Source organism: Geotrypetes seraphini, chromosome 1 (genome assembly GCF_902459505.1).
Source record: "Geotrypetes seraphini chromosome 1, aGeoSer1.1, whole genome shotgun sequence".
Lineage (NCBI taxonomy): Eukaryota > Metazoa > Chordata > Amphibia > Gymnophiona > Dermophiidae > Geotrypetes > Geotrypetes seraphini.
The window spans coordinates 344,478,070-344,500,443 of NC_047084.1; the positions used below are offsets into that span (position 1 = coordinate 344,478,070).

Consider the following 22,374-nt stretch of genomic DNA (forward strand, 5'->3'; position numbering starts at 1 on the left):
TACCACCTTAGGCAAAAACTTAGGGTGAGTGCGGAGAACCACCTTGTCATGATGGAATACAGTGAAAGGTGGGTCCGCCACCAAGGCCTGCAGTTCACTAACCCTCCGAGCAGAAGTGAGGGCGAGTAGGAAGATCACTTTCCAAGTGAGAAACTTGAGATGACACTTATCCATGGGCTCAAATGGCGGTTTCATCAGTTGAGCCAAAACCACATTAAGATCCCAAACCACAAGAGGAGGTTTGAGGGGAGGATGGACATTCAAAAGACCCTTCATGAAACGAGAGACCAAGGGATGGAGTGAAAGAGCCTTCCCTTCTAGGGGCTGATGAAAGGCAGCAATCGCACTAAGATGTACTCGAATGGAATTGGTCTTCAGGCCAGAGTGAGATAATTGAAGCAAATACTCCAGAACCAAAGACACAGGGACCGACATCGGGTCCTGGCTGTGAGAGAAGCACCAGGACGAGAATCTAGTCCACTTCTGGGAATAGCAGAGTCTAGTTGAGGCTTTCCGAGAAGCCTCCAGCACCTCCCTGACCGACTGAGATACCGGGAAGGAAGTCAAGGGGAAAGAAACCAAGCAGTCAGATGAAGAGACTGAAGATTGGGATGTAACAGTGAACCCCGACTCTGAGATAGCAGAGAGGGAAAGACAGGTAGAAGTAGAGGTTCCCTGACACTGAGTTGAAGTAGTAGGGAAAACCAAGGCTGGCGGGGCCATCGTGGAGCAATCAAGATCAGGGTGGCCCTCACCGATTTCAAATGAACCAGCGTCCTCAGAATCAGAGGAAACGGCGGGAACGCATAAAGGAACTTCCCCTCCCAATCGAGGAGGAAGGCATCGGCCTCGAGACGGTCCGGGGAGTATATCCTTGAACAGAAGAGAGGCAGTTTTGATTGTCGGGGGAGGCGAACAGATCTATCTGGGGAGTCCCCCCGTGTCGAACACCTGTCGCAGGACCCGAGAATGCAGGGACCACTCGTGTAGCAGGAGGAGGCGGCTGAGCCTGTCCGCCAGACAGTTTTGTTCTCCCTGTATGTAAACTGCTCGAAGGGAGATGTTTTGGGAGACTGCCCAGTCCCAGAGCCACAGAGCCTCTTGGCAGAGGGACCATGACCCCGTCCCTCCCTGCTTGTTTACATAGTACATCGCCACCTGGTTGTCTGTGCGGACGAAAACCACCTGGTCGTGAAGCAGGTGTTGAAAAGCCACCGCGGCGAGGTAAATGGCCCGAAGCTCCAGCACGTTGATGAGGCAGCGGCGATCCTCTGTAGACCACAGACCCTGAGTGCGGAGACCGTCCACATGAGCCCCCCCCAAGCATACTCCGACGAGTCCGTGGTGAGGACCTTGTGGTGTGGAGGAGCGAGAAAGAGCAAACCCTTGGAAAGATTCGAAGAATCGGCCCACCAACGGAGTGATCTTTGCAAGGAAGGAGTCACTGTCACGTGGCGGTTGATCGGGTCTCGATCCTGATGCTATTGTGAGGCCAAAGTCCACTGCGGTAACCGCAGATGAAGGCGGGCAAGCGGAGTGACGTGGACGGTGGAGGCCATATGTCCGAGGAGCGTCATCATCTGTCGTGCCAAGACTGAGGTCGATCTCGAGACTTGTCGGCTCAGACTTACCAGCGCCTTCCGGCGCTGGGGTGGGAGGAAGGAACGAAGACGGACCGTGTCCAGCACGGCCCCGATGAATTGTAAGGACTGAGAGGGGCACAGCTGGAATTTTGGAAAGTTTACCTCGAACCCCAGACACTGAAGAAAAGTAATAGTCTGTCGGGTCCCTGAGATAGCCCCCTCCCTGGTCAGGGCTTTGATCAGCCAATCGTCCAGGTAGGGGAATACTTGCAGGCCCTGGGAGGGCAAGGCAGCCGCAACCACTACGAGGCACTTCGTGAAGACTCGGGGGGACGAGGACAGGCTGAAGGGAAGGACCCGGTATTGCAGGTGGAGGTCTCCCACCTGAAAGCGCAGGAACCTGCGGTAAGCAGGGTGCACCGGAACATGGGTGTAGACCTCCTTCAGATCGAGGGAGCAGAGCCAGTCGCCCTCGTTGAGCAAGGGATAAAAAATCGGAAGGGAAAGCATCCGAAACTTTTCCCGCACCAGAAACTTGTTCAGGCGCCTTAAGTCCAGAATCGGGCGCAGGTCTCCCATCTTCTTCGGTACCAGGAAGTAACGGGAGTAAAACCCCTGACCCCCTCTGATTTTGGGGGACCGGTTCCACCGCCCGCAGGCGGAGGAGATCCTGTGCCTCGGAGAGGAGGAGGGACAACTGCACTCGATTGGGAGGACATGCACTTGGTGGGCTGTCGGGAGGAACCTCTCGAAAGTTAAGTGAGTACCCTGATGAGATCACGCCAAGGACCCATGAGTCCGACGTTATGGCTTCCCAGCGAGGGTAGTAGGCTCGTAGGCGGCCCTCGATGGGAAGGAGGCCTGGCGGAGGGGGCCAGCCCCCGTCCGCTTTTCCCGTCAAAAGGACAGAGACGGCTTCGCAGGCGCAGTAGGCTGTGATTTTGGTAAAGCCCTAGAGTGAGCCTGGGGACACCGAGGCGGCGGTCTGGAAAAGGCCGGAGTAGACTTCTGGGGGTAGCGGCGAGGCAATCCCCGGAAAGGGCGAGAGGCCTGCGGTTTAGGTTTTTGTCGGACGAGCGAAGCAAAGGAACTTAAGTGTTCCGACAGCCGCTTCGTAGCTGCCTCAATAGTGTCGTCAAAGAGTTCCTTACCGACGCAAGGAAGGTTGGCTAACCGATCTTGAAGGTTTGGGTCCATATCGACGAGCCGCAGCCACACCAGCCTGCGCATGGCCACTGCGAAGGCTGCAACCCTGGAAGAAAGTACAAAGCCGTCGTAAGCAGCATGGAACAAGTGCAGGCGGAGGTTGGAGAAATCCTCTAGGAGGAGGCCAAATGCTGCCTGGCGAGGGGCAGGTAAATCCACCGAGAAGGCGCCCAGAAGCCCAATGAGGTGTTTCAGATAAGAGGAAAAGGTGAACGTGTAGTTCAGGACTCTAGAGGCCATCATAGAGTTCTGATACAAACGGCGGCCAAATTTGTCCAGTGTCCTGCCTTCGCGTCCCGGAGGGACCGCCGCGGACACCCTAGAGGGGTGAGCTTTCTTCAAGGAAGACTCCACCAGTAAAGATTGGTGGGACAACTGTGGTTGCTCAAACCCCGGGCAGGGTACTGTACGGTACTTAGACTCCATTTTAGAAGGGACCGCCGTCACCATGTAAGAGGTCTCGAGATTCCTGATGAGGGTCTGCCGGAGCACCGGATTCAGCGGTAGCCGGAGAGACTCTTGGGGCGGAGAAGGCATATCCAACTCCGCCAGGTATTCCTTGGAGTACCTCGAGTCAGATTGTAAGTCCAAGTCAAGGGCACGTCCCATGTCCTGGACGAACCTCGTGAAGGAAGATCGGTGGGATCCCGTGGCCCCTTGCGGGGATGGTGAACGAGACCTCCGTTTCGCTAAGAAGGAAGGGGAAACCTCCCTCGAATAGCGAGGTTCTTGCTCGGACCCTCGATCCGACACCGGGGACGCGCTATGGAAGCGCTCCGGGGTCGAGGACCTGCGTCGCCTCGAGGAGTCCCTCGGGGACGATGACGGGGTAAGAGGCACCGACCGATGTCGGGTCGGGGACCTCTCCCCGAACTCCCTCGGCGAAAGCCTAGAGCCTCGGACCGGGTCCCCGGACCGAGGGTGAGTCAGAATCAGCTTGGGGTTAGTGAGAGATAGCTCAGTAACCCGTAGCGATCCCCCCGATTGAGTCGAGGGCGAGCGGCCTCGAGTTGGAGGGGAACTCCGGGCTTTTTTGGAAAGTCGGCGGCCCGAGGAGTCGAGGGGCTTTGATCTACATTTCGCCCCGCATAGCTCCGCCGGGGACGAACGCCTCGAGTGCCTCGGAGAAGAATCCGAGGAAGAAGAGAGGCAGCGAAAACGGTGCACTTTGCCCCGAGGGGTCTCGACGCGTTGCTCAGGCTGGTCCGGCGCACGCGAGGTCGAGGTTGAGGCCGGTTGAAGGTGAGCCATGGCAGCGGATAGCTCCGTTGTGATCATTGCTCGGAGCAGCTCCTGGAACACCGGCACGGACAGCATCGATGGCATGTCCGAGGCCGCGGTGCATTCCACCGGGGGCGATCTCGAGTTAGAGCATTTCCGAGTGGTGGAGGCACGTCCCGAGGTCTTCGGGGGCTTCGTCGGGGCCGTGGGTAAGGGACTCCCCCCTTGTCCGGCCATTGTCCCCGAGGTTGGCTTCTTCAGAGGTATGGAACCTGAGGAAGGAAGAGGGGACTTACCCGGAGCCGAAGACTTCTGAGAGCTCGGGGTCTTCGAAGTCGAGTCCCAAGGCGGGGCCGAGGTACTCGAGGCCGAGGTCAAGGCCGGGGCCGAAGCCGGGGCCGACCTCGAGGCCGAGGTCGAGGGTTGATCGGCAGCAAACAGGTCCGCCATGCGGGCCCGGTGTTGGAAGGTAGCGCACCGGGGGCAAGTTTCTGTCGGATGATCGGCCCCCAGGCAGAGGATGCACCAGCGAAGCGGGTCTGTGATTGATAATAGACGCTCACACCTGGTGCACTTTTTAAAGCCCGTAACAGGCCGGGACATAGAAAATTCAGGCGGCTGCGGCCTATCAGGCCACGCGGCCGCGACGACCCGGGAGCCCCCAGATCGCGAATGAAGCGCATGAAGCACGATGAGTAGGAAGAAGAAGAAGAATAATAAACAATTATACGCACAGCGACTTTGAACGGCAAAAAACAATAAATCGCGGTGCAAAGAAGGCACTTGGGGCAGAGCTAAGAAAAAACATGTCTTCTTAGCACTGAGGAAAAAAACGAACTGGAGACCACGAGGAGGGGATGCGCCCTCTAGTGGAGCAGGAGGCACACATGCGTGATGCAGCACAGCAAGCTTGAATCTTCAATCAAGTTTGCTTGAAATGCTGTCCGCATCGGGGCTCCGTAGATGACGTCACCCACATGTGAGAATATCATGCCTGCTTGTCCTGGGATAATGGTTACTACGGATGGGCAGACTAGATGGGCCATTTGGCCTTTATCTGCCATCATGTTTCTAGTGGCAAGCTTGTGAGACTGCCACAAGAAGTTATGACAACCATTTTGAGATTAGAGTGGACACGGGCAAGAGCAACTGGGAAATACTCCTGCCCCAACTACATCACAAGGGATTGTAAAATAATCTGGGATGAAAGGAGCTACTTTCTGTAATTTTGGGGGTGTAATGTGGTTACAAATAATGCAGTTATGATCTTGCATAGTAGTTTATATGATAGAGCAGTGGTTCCCAACCCTGTCCTGGAGGACCATCAGCCAGTCAAGTTTTCAGGATAGCCCTGATGGAGCAGATTTGAATGCCCGTCTTCTCCATTATATGCAAATTTTTATCATGCATATTCATTAGGGCTATCCTGAAATCCTGACTGGTTGGTGGTCCTCCAGGACAGGGTTGAGAACCATTATGATAGAGTGTTATAAATAAATGCTTTTGATACAAAAGTTTAGCAAGAATTTAAGTCTGTAAATTTAGGCTAAGCTCTTTAGGAATTATTCTCCCTGGATATCAGCTGTCACTTCAAATGTGGTGTAAAGTGAGGCACTGTAAAAGCACTGGGGCTTTTAGTTTCAGTTTTCATTAGGTTCAAAGAAGAGCGACCAAGGTTCATTAGGTTCAAAGAAGAGCGACCAAGATGATAAAGGGGATGTAACTTCTCTCATATGAGGAAAGACTAAAAAGGTTAGGGTTCTTCAGCTTGAAAAAGAGACAGCCGAGGGGAGATATGATTGAAGTCTACAAAATTCTGAGTGGAGTAGAATAGGTACAAGTGGATTGATTTTTCACTCAAACTCAAAAATTACAAAGACTGGGGGACACTCGATGAAGTTACAGGGAAACACTTTTAAAACCAATAGGAGGAAAAAAAAATTTCACTCGGAGAATGGTTAAGCTCTGGAATGCATTGCCAGAGGTTGTGGTAAGAGCAGATAGCGTAGCTGGTTTTAAGAAAGGTTTGGACAAGTTCCTGGAGGAAAAGTCCATAGTCTGTTATTGAGAAAGACATGGTAGAAGCCACTGCTTGCCCTGGATCGGTAGCATGGAATGTTGCTAGACCTTGGGTTGCTAAACCTGGATTGGCCACCATTAGAATGGGCTACTGGGCTTGATGGACCATTAGTCTGACCCAGTAAGGCTATTCTTATGTTCTTAGGTGAGGTCCATGTGTATAGAGATTATTTTGCTTGGAGATACAATATGGTGTTTATTATTTTTTTATTTTTTATATATATATATTCATTCTGGCTTGGATACTACAGTATTTGGGTGATTCTAAAGAATTTCCAGGCTCTATTGCGTATGATGAAGATGCAAACTTTTAAATTAAACCTGTAGTGTACAGAAGCTAGATTTTATTAGAAAAACCTGCAGAGATTATTTTCAAGCACAAGTATTGTTCAAGCTTATATAGTAATAGCAGGAAACTGATATTTGTACAATGAAATTAAGTTTATATATTAAAAATTGTTTTGAGAAATGTATTGCTCCCTGGAAAAGCGGAGACTCTCCCTGGAAAAGCAGAGACTTAGAGGAGACATGATAGAAACTTTTAAGATCCTGAAAGGCATAGATAAGGTAGACAGGGACAGATTCTTCAGACTGTGGGGAACAACAAGTACAAGGGGGCACTCAGATAAACTGAAAGGGGACAGGTTTAGAACCAATGCCAGGAAATTCTTCTTCATCCAGAAAGTGGTGGACACATGGAACACACTCCCGGAGGTTGTGATTGGACAGAACACAATACAGGGATTCAAAGCGGGTTTGGATAAATTCCTGAAGGATAAGGGGATTGAGGGGTACGGATAGAAGTAGTGATAGGTTATAGGATGAGTTCAGGGACCACTTGTCAGGTCATGGACCTGATGGGCCGCCGCGGGTGCGGACTCCTGGGCGCGATGGACCTCTGGTCTAACCCAGCGGAGCAACTTCTTATGTAATTTTTCAGAGCATGTAGTCCTTGCATTCAGTAACATCATTGTGCTTTTTTATTCTGGATTGTGCATCAGGCTTGTATAATGTCTGTAGTGTTGATCACTGTTTGGACTCCTTTACCCTATTTTAGTAAGAATTTATATCATGCTTGTCCTTTAATACAAAATAGAAAAAAAAATATCTTGCTATTTGTGCATAGTTTACATAAACATAAAAAGCAGATAATCATGATTTTTTTTAAACATGTGCTCACAAAGTTCCTGTCTCAGATATTTAATTACATTTGCATTGACTTGAGAACCTGAATGTGCCAGATTCGTTGAAAAGTTTTTGCTAAAATGCTTCTCCCAGTTGTCAGCCAGTGCTTACGAGATTTCCTGGGACTGGAGGGTAATCATAGAAACATGATGGCAGATAAAGGCCAAATGGCCCATCTAGTCTGCCCATCCGCAGTAACCATTATCTCTCTCTGAGAGATCTCACATGAGAAACATGATCTCCTGTGGTTTAGCAGCTCTTATAATCCCCAATGGGCCTCATTGGTTCACATTCAAACAATCAAACTTCAGTATCAGCTGAAACCAGGCAATAAGTTTCGGCTACAGTTTCTGCTGAAAATGGTTAGACAGTTTTAGTTGAAGCTAAAACATCCAGTTTGGTTGGCCTCTGCTGAGGGTTTCAGTGTATCATCAATAATGACACCTAGATCCTTTTCCTTTTCCTAATGTGGAACCTTGCATCATGTAGCTATAGTTTGGGTTCCTCTTTCCCATACACATCATTAGCACTTGCTCACATTAAATATCTGCCATTTGCATGTCCAGTTTCCCAGGGTCCTCTTGCACTTTTTCACAATCCTCTTGTTAACTTTGTTTCATCAACAAATGTAAGTTACCTCACTAGTTATTCTGATCTCTACATCATTAATAAATATATAAAAAAGCAGCAGTCCTAGCACAGACCCCTGGGGAATCCCATTGTCTACCCTTCTCCATTGACAATACTGACCATTTAAACCTACTCTCTGTTTGACCCAGTAAGGCTATTCTTATGTTCTTATCCCATTATTTTCTAATTTTCTCAGGAGGCTTTATGTTTTTATTTTATTTCTACATATTACCATGATGAACTCTTAAGATCCAGCCAGTTTTCTACCAAGGCACAAACTGGACACCTTACATCAGAGTCCCCTTACAACATACACGGCTGGAACATTTAGGCATTGCTCATTTGCTCCTGTCATTACCACAGGCTCAAAGCATAAATACACCACTCTCATGCTGACCAGATCCTCAAGTGCGGATGGCAGTGCTGCATCAGCTTCTGTAACCCAGAGCATGGAGAGCTAGTCATCAAACCGTGCAGGCCAAAACAAGGAACAACCTGCCCTCTCATCATCTAGGACTGGTAAAAAGGCTTGCTGCAGTAACCCATGACCACATGAAAATCAGTGGCAAAGAATGGAAGGGTACGATGGAGGAAAGAGAACTTTGCTCTGCAAGAGGGAAGAGCCCTTGGATCAGAGAGGAGAAAAGCTGTATAGTGGATAGAGTGAGTGGAAGAGCAAAAGATAAAAAAGTGCTCTGCTGTGGGAAAGATTGAGGGACCTAAAGGGAAAACGAGATATCAAACTGACTCCTGCACCATCACCAAAATTCACCCCTTCCTTTCTCAGCACACTACCCAAACTTTGTCCACACTCATATAACCTCAGCTTAGACTAATGCAATTTACTTCTAACAGATCTCCTGCTGAACTACCCCTCCCTCCCCCTGCAGTCAGTGCAAAACTCATCTCCACAACTTATCTACTGCCAACCTCTCTACACTCACCCCTCTCCTCAAATCACTTCACTGGTCCCAATCCACCTCTGCATACAGTTCAAACTCCTATTACTAACCTACAAGTGTGTTCATGCTGTAGCCCCTCAGTATCTCTCCTCTCTCTTTATACACCTCCCCAAGAACTCCATTCCTCAGATGAGCTACTTTTATCTGCACCCTTCTCCTCCACTGCCAATTTCAGACTTTGTTCCTTTTGAGAACCGCAATCCAGTCGGGTTTTCAGGATTTACACAATGAATATGAATGAGATCTATTAGCATACAATGAAAGCAGTATATGCAAATAGATATCATGCATATTCATTAGGAAAATCCTGAAAACCCGACTGGATTGCGGCCCTCAAGGAGAGATTTTGACACCCATGATCTAGATCAGTAGTCTCAAACTCGCGGTCCACCAGGTACTATTTTGAGGCCCTCTGTATGTTTATCATAATCACAAAAGTAAAATAAAACAGTTTCTTGATCATATGTCTCTTCAGCTATAAATTACAATATTATTATTGAGACTTAGCCAAAAGGAAAGATTTATAAGCTATATAGAGTTTTACCTCATGCAAAATTTTATTTTCTTTAATAAGACATTAACTATTTTTTCTGCAGCCCTCCAAGTACCTACAACTCCAAAATGTGGCCCTGCAAAGAGTTTGAGTTTGAGACCACTGATCTAGATGCTGGAATAAACTATCTGAGTTTGTCTATCATGCCCCTCCCTTCCCTTACCCTGTTTAAAGACAGACTGAAAATCCACCTTTTTTGAAATAGTCTTCAATCTATAACCATACTCCCCACTGCTCACCACCCTAGCCAGCAGATTAACCATCCACCTTAACTGTATCCCCCATCCTGGCATCTTGTTTGTCTGTCTTGTCTGTTTAACCCTCAAAAGCAACATGTGTTTTCTATGGCTCTTATGGGAGATTTGTATCTCCAAATGCCTGTTCCTTGGCACTGTTACTCTCGTTCAGCATCAAGTTATGTAAAGCAGTGTTTTTCAACCTTTTTACATCCATAGACCGGCACAAATAAAATAATTATTTTGTGGACCGGCAAACTACTAGGACTAAAATTTAAAAACCCCATTTCCGCGAGCTCGGTCCCCGCAAACCATCTGATCCCATCCGCATAAACCTCAGTTATGATTTTATATTGAATGTATTTTATTAAAGTATAAAAAGAAACAATATTCTGTACAATTGTCATTTTATAAATTCAAATAATACAGAGCAAGGATCAATAAAACCTTGTCTCCCCTCCCCTTACATATATCCCCTCTACTATCAAGAAAACGGAACAAGCCAAATTATTACAGAATGCTACACAGAAATATCATGCTAACAGAATACTGCAGTCACACATGACAGGAATAGTTTTAGGGGAGTGCAACTAGGGCTACTGCCCCCTGGTCAGAGAGTGCCCTAAGCCAGCTGGAAGCTAAAGAAGCATTGCCTGGGCTTTGCAGTCCCCAGTTATGTCTAACACCAGCTCTAGCATTTCAAATTCATATTTCAAATCAGATATATTCTAATCACAAAATAAAAATAAAATTATTTTTTTTGTTGTCTCTGGTTTCTGCTTTCATCTTTACATTCTCTTCCTTCCAGCGTCTGCCCCTTCCATCCACTGTCTGCCCTCTCCCCCTTCCATCCAGCCTGTGCTCCCTCTCTCCTTTTTACATGATTCATTCCAGCTTCAGTGCTCTCTTCATTTTTATCTCTCCTACACCAGATCTACCATTGTTGTCCCTCTCTGCTTTATTTTTTTGCTGACCCCTTCCTATCATCAATCTCTCTACTTTCTCATGCCTGTCTCTCCCCTTCCCCTCCTCTAATCTCCATGCAAGCTGTTTCCTTCTTTTTTTCATTCTCCCTTCCCTCCTCCTCCTGTCCAGCGGTAACTCTCTTCCCTTCCTCCCCTCCCAGCAGCATCTCTCCTTCTCCCTCTCGAGTAGCAGCTGTCCCTTTTTTACCCTTGCCCAGCAGCTTCCCTGCAGGGCCAGTAGCAGCTGTCCTTTTTTTTCCCTTGCCCAGCAGCTTCCCTTCAGGTCCAGTAGCAGCTTTCCCTTTTTTTCCCTTGCCCAGCAGCTTCCCAGACTCCTTTCCGTCCTCCCCTCCTAGCAGTGTCTCTTCTTCTCCCTCTCCAGTAGCAGCTGTCTCTTTTTTCCCTTGCCCAGCAGCTTCCCTTCAGGTCCAGTAGCAACTATCCCTTTTTTTCCCTTGCCCAGCAGTTTCCCAGACTCCTTTCCCTCCTCCCCTCCCAGCAGCATCTCTTTTTCTCCCTCTCTAGTAGCAGCTGTCCCTTTTTTTCCCTTGCCCAGCAGCTTCCCTTCAGGTCCAGTAGCAGCTATCCCTTTTTTTCCCTTGCCCAGCAGTTTCCCAGACTCATTTCCCTCCTCCCCTCCCAGCAGCATCTCTCCTTCTCCTTCCCTCCATGTCCAGTAGCAGCTGTCCCTTTTTTTCCCTTGCCCAGCAGCTTCCTAGATTCCTTTCCCTCCTCCCCTCCCAGCAGCATCTTTCCTTCTCCCTCTCCAGTAGCAGCTGCCCCTATTTCCCCTTGCCCAACAGCTTCCCAGACTCCAATAGTGGCTTTCTCCCCTCCCAGCAACTCTCCTTACTTCCCAGCGCAGCGATTCAGGAAGGCAGCCTCGGGTCCTTTGTTGGGTCGCGCCACCTCTGAGGAAAGAGGAAGTTGCATCATCAGAGGCAGCCGCGACTCAGCAAAAGCCCCGAGGCTGCCTTCATGAATCGCTGTGCTGGGAAGTAAAGGAGAGCTGCAGAGAGGGGAGAAAGCCACTGTCGGAGGCTCCCCAAGATCTCTCCGGCCCAGCGCAGACTTCAGCTGTTGATCTTGCCGGCCCTGCGCAGATCGGCAGGAAATTGAATTGAGTCAATATCGCCGGCCCTGTGCGGACTGGCAAAAATTTCCTGCGGACCGGCGGTTGAAGAACAGTGATGTAAAGCAGCCGTTTCACCATCTGCCAATTAAAGGGTCAAATTGTAAGTTCTTTCAAGCATAGACTGTCTCCTTCATGACTCTCTACAGCAGTGTTTTTCAACTTTTTTACACCCGTGGACCGGCAGAAATAAAAGAATTATTTTGTGGACTAGCAACTATTAATACTAAAATTTAAAAACTCCGTTTCCGCCCCATCTCCGTGAGCTCAGTCACCTCAGTAACTATAGAAAACTAGACAAATATAGTGCAAACTATAGACAGCAGATATAAATTCTCAAAACTGACACGTTTTGATCACTAAATTGAAAATAAAATCATTTTTCCTACCTTTGCTGTCTGGTGATTTCATGAGTCTCTGGTTACATTTCCTTCTGTCTGTGTATCCTTTCTTTCATTTCTTTCTTTCTGCACTCAGGCCCAATAATTGTCCTTTTCTATTCCCTCCCTCTTTCCTTCCTATGTCCTTAGTGCCCCCCAGTGCCTCCTTCTCATGTCCTTAGTGCCCCCCAGTGCCTCCTTCTCATGTCCTTAGTGAGTGCCCCTTCCTGTCTTTAGTGCCCCCATTGCCTCCTTCCCATGTCCTTAGTGCCTCTTCCTGTCTTTAGTGCCCCCAGTGCCTCCTTCATATCTCTTTAGTGCCCTCAGTGCCTCCTTCCTATGTCCCTCTCACTGCCTTCCACACTTTGTCCCACCCCCCACCCCCGAAGCCATCCTGCCTGCCTACCTCTCTCCCTCCCTGGCCAAAGCCTGCCTGCTTTCCTGCCTACCACCTTCCCTCCCTGCCCCGCCAAAAAAAAAAAAAAAAGCCTCCCTCCTTCCTTTCTCCTCTTACTGCCCTGCCGCTGCTGCTAAAGCCGACAGGAAGTCTTCTTTACGACGTCAATTCTGAAGTCGGAGAAGACGTTCTGGGCCAGCCAGGCAGCGATTGGCTGGCCCAGAACGTCCTCTCCGACGTCAGAATTGACGTCGGAAAGAAGACTTCCTGTCGGCTTTAGCAGCAGCAGCAGGGTGGTAAGAGAAGGAGACCCGGGGAAAGGAAGGAGGGAGGGACAGGAAATGATCCCCTGTCCCACTGTCCCAAAGCTGTGTGTGGGGACAATGGGACAGAAGGTCTGAAAACGGACCTATGGTCACTTTAATCTTGCCGGCCCTGCGCGGACCGACAGAAATTTCCTGCAGACCGACACCGGTCCGTCCGCACACCTGCGATTGAAGAACAGTGCTCTACAGCACTGTGTATGTCTGGTAACACTATGGAAATAATTAATAGCTAGAATTCCATTGTTTGAAAAAATAATGGAGGGTTTGGTAAATGCTGAATTAGTAAAATACTTGGATAAATTTAACATATTACATGATTATCAATCAGGGTTCCGCTCAGGATATAGTACAGAGACAGTAATAGCATCATTAATAAATCATTTTACTATTCTATTTAGCACTGGCACTGGTGCCCTGATCCTGCAGTTGGATCTGAGCAGCACTTTTGATTTAGTGCAGTGGTCTCAAACTCAAACCCTTTGCAGGGCCACATTTTGGATTTGTAGGTACTTGAAGGGCCTCATAAAAAATAGTTAATGTCTTATTAAAGAAATGACAATTTTGCATGAGGTAAAACTCTTTATAGTTTATAAATCTTTCCTTTTGGCTAAGTCTTAATAATAATATTGTAATTTATAGCTAAAGAGACATATGATCATTAAACTGTTTTATTTTACTTTTGTGATTATGATAAACATACCACGGGCCTCAAAATAATACCGGGCAGGCCACATGTGGCTCCCGGGCCGCGAGTTTGAGACTACTGATTTAGTGGATCATGATCTACTCTTAAGCTGCTTGGACTCAATTGGGATCAGAGGTAATGTAAAAAATTGGCTTAGTGGGTTCCTGAAACATAGAACATATGAAGTTTTCACTGAAGACAAATATTCTTTTTCCTGGAAGAACTCATGCGGAGTTCTGCAGGGTTCTCCTTTATCTCCAACACTATTTAGTTTTCTTGGCATACAGTGTTCCCCCAAGATTTGCGGGGGTTCCATTCCAGGAACCCCCGTGAATCTCGAAAAACCACGAATACAGTTTTTCATAGGGGAGCCTGAAGAGGGCAGCGGGAGAGGGCAGCAGGAGAGCAGCCGGAGCACCGCAAGTGCAGGAAATCACTCGCAGTTCGCTCCGATCGCCTCTTCCTGTACGATGTCGGGCCTTATCCAATCAGGAGCTGCGTGTCAAAGCAGCTCCTGATTGGATAAGGCCCGACTTAGTGCAGGAAGAGGCAGTCTGAGCGAACCACGAGTGATTTCCTGCAGTCGCAGCGCTCCAGCTGCTCTCTCCTGCCTCTCCCGCTGCCCTCTCCTTGTCGGTGGTTCACGGTCCGAAAATACCGCAAATGACCGGGACCACGAACCGCTGACCGTGAACAACCGGGGGAACACTGTATTTACTTCAAAATTTAAATCTGACGTTTTATATATACGCAGATGATATTACCATTTTGCTCCCCTGTAAGGCTGTTTCGAATGAATTGATTACTCAAATCTCTAACATTTTGGAAAAGGTAGAATTGTGGATGCTACAGTTCAGACTAAAGCTTAATTCTGAAAAAACTAAGGTTTTTTTGGCTAGCCCTATCGATAAAATTAATGAAACAACTATTCAAATAAAGGGTCAAAGTTTTGAGATAGTGCCAAATTTGAAAATTTTGGGAATAATTCTGGATCGTAGTTTAACTTTTAAGAAGCATATGGATTCATTAATTTAAAAAAGCTATGCAATTTTGAGGAAATTGAGAACCATTAAGAAGTATTTTGATCTAGAGTCCTTTCGGTTGCTGGTCCAGTCTACTGTACTGTCAACTCTGGATTATTGTAATATTGTTTATTTGGGGCTACCAAAAAAGATTCTATTAAGGCTTTGATTAATTCAGAATGTAGCAGTCCGTTTAATCTTTGATCTTAATAAGTATGATCATGTTAGTCCTTTTTATGCTAGACTGCATTGAATGCCTTTTGAGGCCAAAGTATTTTTTAAGTTTGGGTGTAACTGTTATAAGGCTCTTTTTGGTTTATTACCTTCTATTTAGTATCTTACCTGAAACTGTTTAATTCATTAAAATGTACCAGAAATTCAGGTATGTTCCTCTTCCCTATCCCAAGGGCCTGTCGCTATAAGACTTTTTTGGATAGGACATTGGAATATCAGGCGGGGAAGTTGAACTCCTGGATGAGTCCGCTGATTGTTCAAGCTTATTCTTATCTTACATTTAGGGAATTATTGAAAACTCACCTATTTGATAAACAAGAATGTTGATATTTAAGAAGGTATTTTTTATTAGGCTCTATTTTAAATGTACTTTTTATCTGATGCTGTATTTAATGGATGTAGTAATTATAATAGTTGTGTTTTTTTAAATTGTATTTTTTAACTGAAATGTTTCAGTTCTTCTATTGTGAACTGCCTGGAACTGCTGGTGGGGCGGTATACAAGAAAATAAATTATTATTATAATAGTAGCAGCAGTCTGGGTTTCCTCACTGTTGCACAATTGATCTTTTTACTGTCCTTTCAAAGAAAAAAATGGACAGACTGGGGCACCTTCAGTGGCACCCCTCTCCCAACCTCTGCACGTGCTCCCCTCCCTTTCCCTACCTTCTTAATTTTCCAGGAGAGAGCAACAGCCTAAGCGCAGGGCCTGGAAATGACATCAGAGAGAGGCAACACTGACACAGGCAGCAAGTTCATAGCACAGGAAAAATTAAAGAGGTACGAGGGAAGGGGCGTATACACAAGGCGGGGGTTCATGAAGGAGGGGAGGCTGAGAGGACGACAGGTGCCTGCGCCTTTTCCAAAGACTGTTCCTGGGGTGGACCGCCCCCTCCCCCTTACTATACCAGTGGGCACCTTAAGTAGTAGCAAATAAGAGGGTGTGCAATGCATTAACTGTTTTCCTTATGCACATTTGTAAATTGGAGCCTAGATAACCCTAAGATCTGTCATAGCACTATGGCACAAAATACATATGTTTGGGTGTCTTGGTGGTGGCATATTGTGGAGATGTAGGTAGTGTTCATGTGCAGAAAGGAAAAAAGTAGTTGCTGGTTCATGAATGCAACAAAAGGAAATAAGCTTTCCACTCTAGTCAACCTGGAGAAACTGGCATAAAACAAAAGGAACCAGAAACCACAACTCAGGATAAGACCAATGGCGATCTATTTTGAGAAACCGAAGCAAAACAAGCTGGTTTATGAGAGCACAGATGCAGTTAGCTCTCCTAAATAAACTAAAAAAATTATGAAGTAAAGGCAACTGCCTTCCCCAGTAACATATTTTTAAATTTCAATATTGTCATTTTGATTTCCAACGTCATGTCGAAATGCTGACAAAATTAAGCCCGGGAAGCGGCGAAAGATCAGCCCGCATCTTTCCTTCCAGCGTCTCCCTAGAGGTGAGGGAAAGTGTATCTATGTCCACGGCGGGGCTCGTTAGGCCGCGGCTCTTTCCCCCAATCTCCCACCCCCAAGTACCCCGCTAGAAACGCAGCAGCCCCGGCAGAGCTTGAACCCGTCACCGCCCCCAAGCCACATCGAGCCAAGCGACCCGGTTACCTTCGCCGCCGCCTCCCTCTCTCGCTCTCTCGGTATGTCAAGGGCCGGGATTGGATTTCGAAAGATCCGCCATTTTCACTCCGTCATCGTCATCCTCATCCCCCCCCCCTCCTCCTCCTCCTCCCCCTCCCTCCCTGCCCGCCCATGAGAGCGAGGCAGCGAGACAGCGAGACTCAACTGCGGTACGCAGCAGCCATGGCAAAAAACAAACCCCTCCCCTCCCTCTGCAAAAGAAACACAACCAGTGGCGTATCGAGGGCGGTCCGCCCCAGCAGCAGCTCATAAGGGGGAGGGGGGAGGGAGGTGCTCTGATCTCTTTTTACTCCACTGCTGCAGCCTACAATTTTTGGGCTAAATGCGCTGCGTCCGGCGGCCCGGAAGCTTGCCCTCTACGGGGACGAGAAGTTGAAGCAGAGGGAGAGTGTATGGGGCAGCGTCTTCGGGCTGCCAGGGGGGGGGCCCGAAGAGTACAAGCAGCAGCCTATAGGGAAAGGAGAGGGGAGAAGGGGTGGGGAAAGAGGAAAACACCACACCATGGGGGGGGGGAAGAGGAGAGATGCCAGAGCATGGAAAGGGAGGGTTCAAGATGGAATGTATCATGTTAAAAGGAGAGAAGGGGGCACAGGCTGAATGGAAGGTGGGGGTCGGGTAATACCAGGGGCATTCAATAATTTTTCTACCTCCGTAAGAAAGTTGTTTTTTTTTTTTTTTTTTTTTTCAATATGGTCCCCTGATAGCTCCATATACTTCATCCACTTTTCCTGCAATGACTTTAACCCCTTTGAAAAGAATTCTTCTGACCTTCAAACCAGGACATAACAGCTTCCTTGATGGCTCCTTACTTGAAAACCGCTGTCCACAGAGAGATTTCTTCAAAACTTGGAACAGGAAATAATTGAGGGAATCAGGTCAGGACTGTAAGGTGGATGGTTATTAGCTGCTGAAACCTACATTCTCAAAGTCTGATTGTTGGGACGTGCATCAGTGCATGGTCATGAATCAGTGCATGGTCATGAAGAAGCAGCATGCCTGCTGAGTTTTTCTCATCTTTTCTCCTTGATTGATTGACTCCTGCAAAGCAATCATTGTGTTGGCGTAACTCTCCCCAGTTATGGTTATCTTGTGTGACATGAACTCCAGATGCAAAAGTCCTTCACCATCCTAGAAAACAGTTGCTGTGACTTGCCTTCTGTCTTGAACATTTTTGCAGTGGGGGATGACTTGTGCTTCCATTGCATTGACTCCATTTTCAACTCAGGATTTCCAGTCACCAAACGATTAAAAAAAATTGCTTTGTCTTAATGGAGCATCTCCAAGTTCTTCTGACAGCACTTAAGCCGCATTGCCTTCTGACATAGTGTCAGCATTCTTGGAACCCATCTTGCATTAACTTTGGACATGCCCTGCTTTTCATGAATTATTTTCCAAACTGTACCTGCTGAGATGCCCATTTCTTCAGCTATTCAACTTTCTTGCACATTTCTGTGGAAGTTGCTTCCACAGGCCATCTAGTAGGAGGGTCATCTTCAATGGACTCTACTTTATAGAGAATGACATGGGGGTCAAAATTTTCCCCATCCCCACGGAAACTCATTTTCATGTCCCGTCCTCGCAAGTTCTTTTCCTGTCCTTACCCCATTCCTGCAAGCTCTGTCCTCATCTGCACAAGCCTCAAACGCTTTAAAATCATAAGTGTTCGAGGCTTGTGCGGTTAAGGCAGAGATTTCAGGAATTAGACAGAGACAAAACTCACGGGGACAGGACGGGGAAATTGAGTTCCGAGGGGGACAAATTTGTATTTCAGCTAGGGAAGATGAGGCCCTTCGAACACAGCAGCAGGTGGACAGCCTGCAAATCCAGGTGGCAGCCCTCACGGAGAAACTGGATGATATGGAGAACTGCCAACGGCGCAATAACCTGAGGGTTGTGGGGCTCCCAGAGCTGCAGAACGCCGGCGATCTTTATCAATTTTTTCAATCGTGGCTGCCTGAACACCTCAGCCTAGAGACCTCGGCAGCAACCTTTATGTGCGAACGAGCGCACAGGCTGGGAACCACCTCGGGGTCTAACCCAAAGCCTAGAGTGGTTATTGCCAGGTATGTGAACTGGAGGGAGAAAGAACAACTCTTAAAAGCCTATCGCTCGGCAGGCAGCCTGATGTACGAGGGGAAGCGGCTGCTCCTCTTCAATGACTACTCTGCAGGTGTTTCTTCTCAGCGGCGGGAAATGGTGCCCATTTGCACCTCCCTGCATCGTAAGGGGGTACGCTTTGCTCTGGTTTACCCTGCCAGCTTGCGGATTTGGCGGGAAGGCAAGGTGCATACTCTGCTGACCAAGGGGGAGGCGCAGCATTTCCTTGACACCATCAATGCCGCTGGCCCCTCTGTGGAATGTAGAGGTGACCCGGCCAATTGAAACCGGCAGCAGTTCGACGCTCGGAGTGTGGAGAGCATGCCTTGTTGTCCTTGTTGATCTTTCTTGCTCCTCCATGGTTGGCTGACATGCTGGATTACTGGCATCTGGTCCTGTTTCTTCCCAATGCTCCAGTGCTCTGGACCTTTCTTGCACTTTTGCGGACGAGACTCTGGCTGTCATACTGGGGACATTGGCACTGTGGCGGGGGTGGTTGCTGTGTGTGGCCTCCATGATGTTGACCTGGCTTCCTTTTCTCCGTCCAGGGACTGTTATCGTCTGGAGACTGCATGTAGTATTGTTGCTGGGAGCACCTGGGTGGGGGGTGGGGGGCTTTTTTCTAATAATTTTACTATTTCTACTGTTTCTACTCGCTGTTCCCATGGTATATTGCACTAGAGTTCATGTTCTCTCATTAGCATCGGATCATGGCTAGCCCAGATCCGTGAACTCTCCGTTTTGATTTCACTTATGGGATTTTGTTTTCTTGTTCTGGTTTTTTTTGGGTCTGTATGGGGATTTGTTGGTGTCCTGGGGGAGCACTCTCTGGGATAGGGTTGGGGGGAGGGTGTGTGTGCCTGGAGGTATGTATGGTAGGTGTGTGTAGGGAGAGTGGTGGGACATCTGGTTGTGCTTTCAGGGGAGGGTTGGGGAGTTGCGTGTTGGACTTGCACCGTTCCTTATCTTCTTGAGGCCCTCACCTTCTGGGTGGGACCGGAGGGCCGAGGGGGCTGCTGATTCCTTACCTGGGACATGCTTGAGGCGAGGAGGGGGTCTTAACTGGGAGGTCCCTCTCTTCTCACCATTTTTTTCAGTGTTTCCAGTCTCTTTGTCTAGATCTGTTTTTGATACTGGTTAAGCTCCGCATTTCCACCTACAATGTGGATGGCATCCACTCCCCTGTGAAGAGAAAGAAATTGCTGAATTGGTTCAAGCAAAATCACATTGATATTGCCTATCTCCAGGAGACCCATCTCTCAGGTGCTGAGCATGCCAAGTTGCGTAGGGAATGGGTAGGGGAAGTCTGCTCATCCTCCTTTTAACTCCAGGCGGAAGGGGGTAGCGATATTGTTTCATAAACATTTGCCACTACACGTTCATAAAACTTTATCGGATAAGGAGGGGAGATATGTGATAGTTTTGGGAGAATTATGGGGACAGAAATGGATGTTTTGTGATCTTTATGCCCCTAATATATATAGTCACCGATTTTTCTCTGAGCTCTTGGCCAAAGTAGCTCAGTATTCTGACTATCAACTCCTTGTGGGGGGTGACTTTAACATCACGGCAGATCCATCGATGGATTGCAGACCGGGGAGGGTTTGCCCAGGGGACCATGGAGCCAAAGGGGTTAATTTTTTGATGGATCAGTTGGATCTGTGGCGGATTATGCACCCTACTGAGCATACATACACTTTTTACTCCCACCCTCATGACGTCTATGCCCGTCTAGATTATTTTCTGGCGGCGCCCTCTATGCTTTCACAGATAGAGAGTGTTTCTATTGTAGATGTTCCTTTATCGGACTATTCCCCAGTGATACTGTCAATTCGGCTTACAAAGGATCCCTTGCGACGGGGATGGCGGTTCCCGAGCCATCTGTACAGAGATATGGTGTTCCGTAGTTACCTCAGGGAACACTGGCAGGAGTATTGTCGTAGTAATGCGATGCCTAACGTTGACCTGGTGGTATTTTGGGAAGCATCTAAGGTGGTACTCCGGGGATACATTATTGCCTACGTGTCTCGAGCAAGGCAGGGGCAGGATGCAGACCTTTTGCGGCTCTCTGGGGAGTTGCAGACCCAGAGACGGAGACATGTCGCTATGCTCTCTGTGGAGGATAAGCGTTATCTATGGGATGTCCGTTCCCAGCTGGAGGTCATTTTGAGTCAGCGGGCCAATAGGGATATTTATTTCCAACGTTATCAATTGCATTGCTGGGGGGGGGAAGACAGGACGGCTTTTGGCCAATCTCGTGTGTCCTCCACGAAAACAACAGGTCATTCTGTCTATTAAAGATAGTGGGGGCCGTCTTTATACAGGGGCGGCGGAAATTCAGTCCCAATTTGTGAAATTCTACGAGAACCTTTATTCGCACCGAGAGTCGTCAGAGCAAGATCGAACAGATTTTTTCAGGAATTTAGCTTTACCTCAAGTGAACGCTGACCATCTTGAACTTCTGAACGCACCAATTACGGTAGAGGAAATTCAGGCGGGTATTAAAGCTTTGAAACTCACGAAAGTGCCAGGCCCTGATGGGTTTGGGCCCGAATACTATAAGATGGTGGGGGATTTGATCCCTCCTGCGTTGGGGGCTGCTTATAATGTGATGCATTCGGGACAGGGCTTGGGGCTAAGAAATATGGCCCATGTGGTGTTGCTGCCTAAACCGGGGAAGGATCCTACCCAGGTGGGATCGTACCACCCAATCTCTCTGCTCAATCAGGATGTTAAACTCTTAGCTGCTATATAGCCCGCTGTTTGAATGCCGTTCTCCCTTTATTAATCCATGAAGATCAGGTGGGCTTTATTCCTGGCCGGTACGCTTCTATGAACCTTTTTCGGGCCCCGATTGCACTCAAGAAGGGGGACAGGGAGCAAATCGGCTATAGTAGGTCTAGACATGGAAAAGGCCTTTGATAGTATATCCTGACAATACTTATTCTGGGTTCTGCAGCAATATGGCTTAGAGGGCCGTTTTCATGAATGGACTCGTAGTTTATATCTTAGCCCGCAGGCGTGCTTGCTGGTGAATGGGGGCCTTACCAATCCTTTCCCACTGGGCAGAGGTACTAGACAGGGATGTCCCCTTTACTCTTTGTGCTAGCCCTCAAACCCTTGGCGGTAAAGCTTCGAACCGATCCTTCCATCAGGGGAATTCGGATAGGAGATAGGGAAAGTCAGATAAATCTTTTTCCAGATGACATCTTGCTATATCTTGATAATCCAACCGAAGATCTGGAGCGAGCACTTGAGGTGGTCCAAACTTTTGGTAACTTCTCCGGTCTGCGAGTTAATTGTGCCAAGTCTGAGTTGTTGCCCCTGGATGCTACTCACAAGGAGGCCTGGCATTCAGCTCTCTCTATACCACCTGTTGAAGGGCCGCTGCGGTATCTCGGAGTGTATTTGAGCCCCGATTTGTCCCTCATGTATTGGTATAATGTCCGCCGCCCTCTTGAGCAAATCACAGCTCATTGTGACCGATGGCGGGAGCTACCGTTAGGGTAGAGTAGCTTTAACTAAAATGGTTCTCTTGCCGAAGCTTCTGTATCTGTTACAGACTCTCCCTGTATGGCTCTCCGCCGGGATGTGAAGGTTTTTCGCTCCATTATTTCTACTTTCATTTGGCGCCACAAGAGAGCTTGCATTAGTTATACTAAGTTGATGCTAGATAGATCACGGGGCGGATTGAACCTCCCAGATATCAGACTTTATAACGTAGCGGCTCTGTTTCGCTTTATCCATGAGGGCTGGATGGGACATTACAAATATGCTCCTGGGGGTGGCTTACTTCCTGGTGTGCGCCGCATTCCTTTTTGGCTTTA

At 48.0% G+C, this 22,374-nt stretch overlaps 1 protein-coding gene across 6 annotated transcripts in view; it reads right to left on the bottom strand.

The window, feature by feature from the left end:
* The window catches only part of LIN54 (lin-54 DREAM MuvB core complex component), a 227,385-nt gene extending 210,859 nt beyond the window's left edge, over window positions 1–16,526 (bottom strand). For 4 of the 6 annotated variants that reach the window (XM_033962735.1, XM_033962717.1, XM_033962711.1 and 1 more), the window contains exon 1: window positions 16,418–16,457. The gene's annotated coding sequence lies outside the window, so the exon portion shown is untranslated. Of the gene's footprint in view, window positions 1–16,417 lie in introns of all 6 variants that reach the window. The other 2 variants (XM_033962745.1, XM_033962726.1) reach the window with 2 other exon arrangements.
* Window positions 16,527–22,374: the final 5,848 nt, after the last annotated feature.